Raw genomic sequence first — 8,703 nt, 5'->3', positions numbered from 1 at the left:
ACCGTCCCCATGACTTGTCCTACCTGCCTATCTTCTTTTCCACCTATCCACTCCACCTTCCCCCTGCCCCCAACCTATCACCTTCATCCCCTCCCCCACTCACCTATTGTACTCTATGCCACTTTCTCTCCACTCCCACCCTCCTCTAGCTTATCTCTCCACCCTTCAGGCTCTCTGCCTTTATTCCTGATGAAGGGCTTTTGCCTGAAACGTTGATTTTACTGCTCCTCGGATGCTGCCTGAACTGCTGTGCTCTTCCAGCACCACTAATCCAGAATACAAGGATAAACACCAAGTGCTGGAACATTGGATTAGAATAGTTAGGTGATTGTTTTCAACCCACATAGAGTTGATGGGCTAAAGGGCCTTTTTCTGTGCTGTTTGATCTCTATGATTCTGTGCCTTCCCTCCACAGCACCTGGATTAATTCAATTGATACTCAAGTGTAGTTTCTGTGTGTGTTGTCTAAGTCAGGTGGAGCAAACCTATATTCTCACAGTACCAATGATACAATTAAAAGATGCAGATTCTATTGTACAAATTTAAAGAAAACTCTAAAGAAAGTTATCTTGGCTAAATTTATATTTTAACCATCATCATCATCAAACGAAACAATCAGGGGTATTTATTTAACAGGCTGTTGCTTGATTATTCTCATGACTCCCGACATTGCTACAAGGTTACCAGAAGGCACTCAAGAGATCATTGTATTGCTGGCAAGCATGTATATGCCAGTGTTGTTTCTGATGCCTTGGTTGATGCTGGGTGATCCATTCAGTTTAAATTCTTTTATCATAAATTGTAGTGTTTGGATACAATCAGTTGATTTGCTTGGTGATTTCAAAGGGCATTTAAAAGTCTGAAGTTGTGTGTTGGCAAGTTCAGATGAGGATATCAAATTTTTTTCAAAGGATTTTAGTGAATCTGATTGACAATAGTTTCATTGGATGGAGTCTTATAGGTGTTTGAACGACATGGGCTATGGTGAGATTCAGATGAGAGGTCTAATGAGGCTTAACTCAATATCGGAGCTTCTCATTCTATCTTTTATGCTTTTGCCAAATCCACCTCATTAATATTCAGCTTCCTATCATACCAAGCCCATTGAACAAGCTAGATGTTAAGAAATTTCGACATTGAAGTTAGAGCATTTACCTGGTGACTTCAGATTGCTGCATGTTGCTTAGGACCAAACAGCATCTCAGGGCACAATCCATGTACTCCAGCAGCACACCCCCTCGTGACCAAAGACCTCCAACATTAACCAACCCCTCATGACCATTGTTGCATTTTTCCAATACATTTGCATTCTGGTCAGGAAATACAGACTTGTCAGGGAGATTGTCCAACTATCAGAGGTCCGCACCTTTCTCATGTTGGGCTATCCAGTTAGGTCACTCAAGAGTATGGGCCAAGGTCAGTCTGTCATATCCATCCACAGCAACTATATGGAAAGGAGTGCTGGGAGAACAGGTCATTGCCACACAAAGGAGACATTGCACATTAATTTCTGGAATTGGGAGGTTCAAGCTGGAGAGAGAGGAAGAGTATATTATATTTATGAAGGGGAAAATTGTATTTGTGAAGGGGATACAGTAAAGCATGGATGGGAAAGGGTTTGTGCAGGAGGGTGTTCATCTATGATCTGCAGCACCCTGACTTCTAGGGGATGGGATAGTGTATGACAGCAATTGGCATGGTCACCTCATATGACAGGGACAGGGCTTGGGGGGTAAAGGGCTACTCATGTAGACTAGTTGGGTATGAACTGAAGGAATTGGGAAGCCAGTGGAATACAGGGAAGGGCTAACAGGAAGGGGAATTGAATGTTTGGAAGCTCATCGACATACAGAGGTGGAAGCTGGGAATCACTGGAAGAGGAGTGCTTACTGTCACCTTCAATCATGCTGGAAATCAAAAATGTGCAATGGTAACGAAATGGTGGTGACCACACTTGGATTGGGTGAGATAAGTGACTCACTGGTTAGTACGAGGTAAAAACAATGACTGCAGATGCTGGAAACCAGATTCTGGATTAGTGGTGCCGGAAGAGCACAGCAGTTCAGGCAGCATCCAAGGAGTTTACTGGTTAGTACTGCTGCCTCAGCATAGAGTCATAGAGATCTACAGCACGGAAACAGACCCTTCAGTCCAACTCGTCCATGCCAACCAGATATCCTCGTTCAATTCCAGCCTCCGGCAACTGTGTGAAGTTTCAATGTTTTTCTTGTTTCCTCCCACAGTCCAAAGATGTGCAGACTGGATAGATTAGCCATGTGAAATACGGGGTTACGGGAATGGGATGGGTCTGGGTGGGATGCTCTTTGGGTGGTCGGTATGGACTCAACGGGTTGAATGGGCTGATTCAACGCTGTAGGGATTCCATGACAATTATTGCTTGTAACGTTCACATTGCTGTGTTCAACAGTGACTAAGTGCTTTATTGGCAGAGTGGCGGCTGCAGCCAATCCAAGGGCAATACGGTGGCCGTTTAAAACAGGATTTGGAGATTCACATCCTGTGATTGCGTGCACTAGGACCCAGTGGTTGTATTGTGGCCTGTGTCATTTGCAAATGACTTTCAAAGGCGAGAGAAAATAAAGTGATCGGAGCCTTGATAATTGGTGAGTATTCTTATAGGTAGCTGTGGCCTGGTTATATTCCTCTCGATAGCTTTTATTCGCAGTTTGTATTTCAGCCCTTACAATCGGTACAGTAAATGCTCATCTAGGAAAAGGAATGCAGTGGGTTCGAGCTGACCCTGAGTAATGTCACAAACACCAGGGCTCAGTCTCTCAGTACAACCTCTACATAAAAACCGACATTTCCGTGACTACCTTCGGTTCTGAGGAAGAGTCACCGGGCCCAAAACGTTAACTCTGATTTCTCTCCACAAATGCTGCCAGATCTACTGAGCTTTTCCAGAGTTTGTGGGGTTTTTTTTGTTGTTGTTACAAATCTCTCTGGGGTTGTGCATTTCCTCGGATGTACCCATGACAGAGCAGCGTTTCAGAACGAGCGTTTACTACTTACGTAAACCGTTCACCCGGTTTTAAATGCCTTCCCCAGTTTGAATTTGTTCAAGGTCAGTAGAGTCGAGAGATTTCATTTTGGGAGTTTTTTGGTCAAGTGGAATACTCCTGTTTTGTGATAATCGTCAGCTGCAGGGTAGTAGGAATTCATTATATCGTTTCAGCCGAGATCATGTTTCTGGCTGTAGCTTCTCAGGTGGTATTTACAATCAGCATGAAGTTCAAGCCTGGAAGCTCAACTAACTCCACAAATGGGGCAATTGGGTGTGTCTTTTTATATCACTTGCACAAGTTATAAGCTTCACTACAGTGGCTTGATCAACATTTGCCCTTTACTCTTGTAGATTGTGGTGAGCCATCTTGAATCCCTGCAGTCCATGTGGTGTAACTACAAGGTGGTGTGAAGAAACTCTGCGACTTTAACTCACTACTACTGTGTCAAATCAGAATGAGAGTTGGAGGGGGATTTACTTTTTGCAGTGTTCCTATGTGTGTTATCACTCTTGTTCTAGATGATAGAGTTGATGGAAGGCACTCTAATGAGGAATTTTGCAGTGCATCTTGTAGATTGCATACACTGCTGTGTTACAGTGGTGAAGGGAATGAATATTGAAGATGGTAAAAGGATGCCAGTCAAACAGGTTGCTTGTCCTGGATGTGTCCAATTTCTTGAGTGTTGGAACTTATTCTATTACAACCCTGATTTGTGCCTTTTATAGTCTTTTGAGGAGTCAGGAGGTGTGTTAGGCACTGCAGTATTCTTAGTCAGTGACCTACTCGAGTGTTTATCTGGCTGCTCCAGTTATGTTTCTAATCAATAATAATCCTGGGATGTTGATAGTGGGCGAATTCAGTGATAAAACATTGAATATTAAGTAAAGATAGCTACATTATTTATTTGATGTAGCCATTACCTCTCTCTTGTGTGATGCAAATATTACCCCATTCAGCAGTACAAACTCAAATTTTCATATACCTTTTTGGAGGGAAAATCATTAGAGCAACTAAAAATAGATGGATTGAACACTTGCCTGAAGAATATCCTGGAGTTGATTTTGGGTTCTTAATAACGCAAACCACCTTGCTTTGAGCTAGATATTACTTCACTCAGTGCAAGTCCCATGTTATTATGAGACTTCAAGTTACAGATGTATCTGATTCAGGGTTTCATGGAGTTAACACACTGGAATTCACTCTTTTGCTTTAGTCTCTGCAAAGGAAAGACCTGTGTGACTACCAATTGTACAGTAGAGATAGAAGTTTGACACACGAATATCCCTTTTCTGCAATGCACTCTTGCCCCACATCTCTTTGTGCAGAATTTATTCCTTGAGTTAGCTACATCTAGCATATCTGGTAAGATAGGCTTTTTCCAATTTACATGATTATTTGGGTTCCAGGAAAGACTATGTTTGAGGAAGAATATTGAGTTCCTTACCCACAACCCCAATTCGGCCTTAACTGTAACTTCCAATTCTGCTTCCTGAATTAAATTACCACTTTCAGCCAATTAGTAATCTATTAAGGACAGTTGGTTTTGTAGGTTCAGACCACTTAGTAAACTGGGTACAAAATGCCTGAAAATTGCAGCTTCCTGGGCTATTGTCGAAAAAGAAGACAAAGAATTGGACAAATGTTGGGGTGGCTAGCACTGCTGTCTCACAGCGCCAGGGACCAGGGTTCAATTCCACCTGTCTGTGCAGAATTTGCACATTCTCCCCATGTCTGTGTGGGTTTCCTCTGGCTTCCTCCCACAATACAAAGATCTACAGGTTAGGTGAACTGGCCATGCTAAATTGCCCAGTGATCAGGAATGTCTAGGTTAGGTGATTGAATGGCAGAGTGGACTTGATGGGCCAAATGGCCTTCCTTCCAATCCTGTGTCTTATGGTAAACCTAGGGGAATGGGTCTGGTTTGGTTCCTCTCTTGGAGGGTCGGTGTGGACTTGTTGGGCCGAAGAGCCTGTTTCTCACACTGTAGGGATTCTATAAAGAAGAGGTCAGTGATTAAGTTTGTTCCATTTGCTTATTCAAGGAAATATGGGTGTTGCTGGCTAGGCTATATTTATTGCCATCCCTATACGCTCCAGAGAAGGCATTGTTAAGCTGACTGTTGAACTGCTGTAATCATTTGAATACACTGAAAAGATGATTGATGCTAGTTCAATATTCTTTGAAGGGAATTGGATCAAAAGACAAATTGTGTCGTAATGGGGTAAACTTGATTTTCCTTCAGGACAGCTGATAGGACCTCAGTCATCCGTATTATCAATCTTTGCAGATTTGATACTTGTAGTAATTTGGTAGTTTGAACAAAGAAACACGAAATGTGTAGTTTCATAGTCAGTATATTATCAGCAGTGAACTGTAGGAGTAAATTTGGTTCATGTGGGAATTTTGTGCAAATGAGAAATTTTGTTTGGCAGTAATGTTTTTTGCAGAGTTGCACCTTTTGTATATTCATTTGTGATATAGGCATCATTGGTGGCCAGCATTTATTAGGCAAAAGTGAGGACTGCAGATGCTGGGAACCAGGATTTAAATCCGTGTTGGAAAAGCACAGCAGGTCAGGCAGCATCCAAGGAGCATGAAAATCGACATTTTGGGCAAAAGCCCTTCACCAGGAAATCCAGCACTTATTGCCTGTCCCTAGTTGCCCTTGAGTTGGTGGTAAGCTGTTGTCTTAACCTGCTGCAGCCCATGTGCTGTGGGTAGACCTACAATCCTCATCAGAGGGAATTTCAGAATTTTAGTTAAGACATTGTTCCTTCAATGAGATATTTCCAGGTCTACATGGCTTGGAGGGGAACTTTCATGAGGTGGTATTCCCATGTATCTGTTGCCCTTGTCCTTCTAGATACAAGTGGTCTTGTGTTTGCAAGGTGGAGTTTAAGGAGCTTTGGTGAATTTCTGTAGCGTATCTTGTATATTGTATACATTACTGCTATTGGGCATCAGTGATGGAGGGAGTGGATGTGTTGCCAGTCAAGCAGGCTGATTTGTCCTGAATGGTGTTAAGCTTCTTGAATGTTTGTTGGAGCTGCACCCATCCAGACAAGGGTAGTAATCCATCACATTCCTGACTTGTACTTGCGAATGATGGGCTGGCTTTCGGAAGGCAGTGGGGAGTTATTTGCAGCAGTATTGCAAGTCTTGTAGCCACGGTGTTTGTGCACCAAATCAAGTTGAGTTTCTGGTCAATGGTAAACCCAAGGATGTTAATAGTGGGGATGCAGTGACAGTAACCCTACATGTCAAAGGGCAGTGGTTATATTATTTTGACTTTGTTCGAAAAGGTCATTGCCTGGTATTTGTGGCACAAATGTTACCTGCCAATTTTCAGCCCAAATCTGGATGTTCAGATCTTGCTGCTTTTGAACATGTACTGTTTCAGTATCTGAGAAGTTGCAAATAATGCTGAGCATTGTACAATCAACAGTGAACATTTCACTTCTGACCTTCTGAAGGAGGGATGGTCATTGAAGCAGCTGAAGATTGTTGGGCCTAGGACACAACCCTAAGGAACGCTTGCTGAGAAGGCTGGTCTCCAGCAACCACAACCATCTTGTGTGTCACGTTTGACTGCAGCCATTTGGGAATCATTTAGAATCCCCATAGAGTGAAAGCAGGCCACTCAGCCCATTGATTCAACACTGACCCTCTGGAGAGCATCCCACCCAGACCCATGCCTCTACTCTACCCCTGTACCCCTGCATTTTCCCTGGCTAATCCATCTAGCCTGCACATCCCTTGACACTATGGGCAATTCACCTAACCAGCACATAGTCATAGTCATAGAGATGTACAGCATGGAAACAGACCCTTCGGTCCAACCTGTCCATGCCGACCAGATATCCCAACACAATCTAGTCCCACCTGCCAGCACCTGGCCCATATCCCTCCAAACCCATCCTATACATATACCCATCCAAATGCCTCTTAAATGTTGCAATTGTACCAGCTTCCACCATATCCTCTGGCAGCTCATTCCATACATGTACCATCCTCGATGTGAAAAAGTTGCCCCTTAGTTCTCTTTTATATCTTTCCCCTCTCACCCTAAACCTATGCCCTCTAGTTCTGGATTCCCTGACCCCAGGGGAAAATACTTTGTCTGTTTATCCTATCCATACCCCCCCATAATTTTGTAAACTTCTATAAAGTCACCCCTCAGTCTCTGCTCCAGGGAAAACAGGCCCAACCTGTTCAGCCTCTCCCTATAGCTCAAACTCTCCAACCCTGGCAACAGTCTTGTAAATTTTTTCTGAATCCTTTCAAGTTTCACAACATCTTTCTGGTAGGAAGGAGAGCAAAATTGCACACAATATTCCAACAGTAGCCTAACCAATGTCCTGTACAGCCGTAACATGATCTCCCAACTCCTGTACTCAATATCCTCACCAATAAAGGAAAGCATACCAAATGCCTCCTTCACTATCCTATCTACCTGTGACTCCACTTTCAAGGAGCCTTGAATCTGCATTCCAAGGTCTCTTTGTTCAGCAATACTCTCTAAGACCTTGCCATTAAGTGTATAAGTCCTGCTAAGGTTTAATTTCCCAAAACGCAGCACCTTGCATTTATCTGAATTAAACTCTATCTGCTACTTCTCAACCCATTGCTGATTGTTGGAAAAATTCATCTGCTTCACTACTGTCCTTTAGGGAAGGAAAATGCATCCACACCTGGTCTGGCCTATGTGTGACTCCAGACCCCAAGTCAATGTGGTTGACTCTTAACTGCTCTCTGGGCAATTTAGGGGTGGGCAATAAATGCACCTCAGCCAGCGATTTGCTCTGTGAGCAAATACAGAAAAAGAGAATTTTGTAAGAAGGATAAATGTGCAAAGAAATCTATAGTGCAAAACTTATGGTGAGAAAATAATGCTGACACTTTTATTTTGTGCTAATCAGGACAGTTTGCAAATACCAGTAAAAAGGGTATGCAGCATTTATACTGAGTATGACAGGGTGCTAATTGGCTGGCAAGTGGATAGTGGTGCATTTCTATGGAAATTTTATCTAGTTAAATGATGGCTGACAAGTCACTGGCATGTTCTGTTGAAATTCTCAGCGAGCCAAGTAGACTGGTTTAAAATATGTGAAATGAGCCAGAGGGAAGTGTTGACACCTTTTTTTAGTAGAAACAGATACATTTGTGTTTACATGCTGTTTCCGCCTACAAAAAAAAAGCAGGGCCTTGTGTGTTAATCAATTAGCTTCCAGTATGTGCAAGAGCACCACATTGACAGTCGGACTTGCAATCTAAATTGGGTAAAAACAATGACTGCAGATGCTGGAAATCAGATTCTGGATTAATGGTGCTGGAAGAGCACAGCAGTTCAGGCAGCATCCAAGTAGCTTCGAAATTTCGAAGCTACTTGGATGCTGCCTGAACTGCTGTGCTCTTCCTTGCAATCTAAATTGTTTGACAGTGTGACTAATTGGATTATTTAGCAAAGAGCTTGCATGGTGAACATATGACTTGGCACGTACCTACAAGGTTGACAGTAGGTCATTCTTAGTGCATGGAACTGCAGGAACTCCATGTGTATATTGTCCAGTGAAAGGGTTTGTGCTACAAACCCCTTGGTGATTCTCAACTAGCGCCTCAAGGAAAAGCAGCTCATTTGATTACTCTGTTGCAAACGTGAATTTGAGTGCAGGATGGA

The 8,703-nt window shown here is 42.9% G+C and overlaps 1 protein-coding gene across 3 annotated transcripts in view; it reads left to right on the top strand.

Annotated features, from left to right (window-relative positions):
• The first annotated feature begins 2,510 nt into the window (after positions 1-2,510).
• LOC140482489 (ATP-binding cassette sub-family B member 6-like) overlaps positions 2,511-8,703 on the top strand; it is a 245,549-nt gene continuing 239,356 nt past the window's right edge. The window contains exon 1 of one of the 3 annotated variants that reach the window (XM_072580030.1): positions 2,511-2,624. The gene's annotated coding sequence lies outside the window, so the exon portion shown is untranslated. Of the gene's footprint in view, positions 2,625-2,805; positions 3,086-8,703 lie in introns of those variants that run through there. The other 2 variants (XM_072580032.1, XM_072580031.1) reach the window with 2 other exon arrangements.

This window comes from Chiloscyllium punctatum, chromosome 10 (assembly GCF_047496795.1).
Source record: "Chiloscyllium punctatum isolate Juve2018m chromosome 10, sChiPun1.3, whole genome shotgun sequence".
In the NCBI taxonomy this organism is placed as follows: Eukaryota; Metazoa; Chordata; class Chondrichthyes; order Orectolobiformes; family Hemiscylliidae; genus Chiloscyllium; species Chiloscyllium punctatum.
Note: the sequence above shows the minus strand (reverse complement) of the source record. Positions and strands in the feature narration are given on the sequence as shown.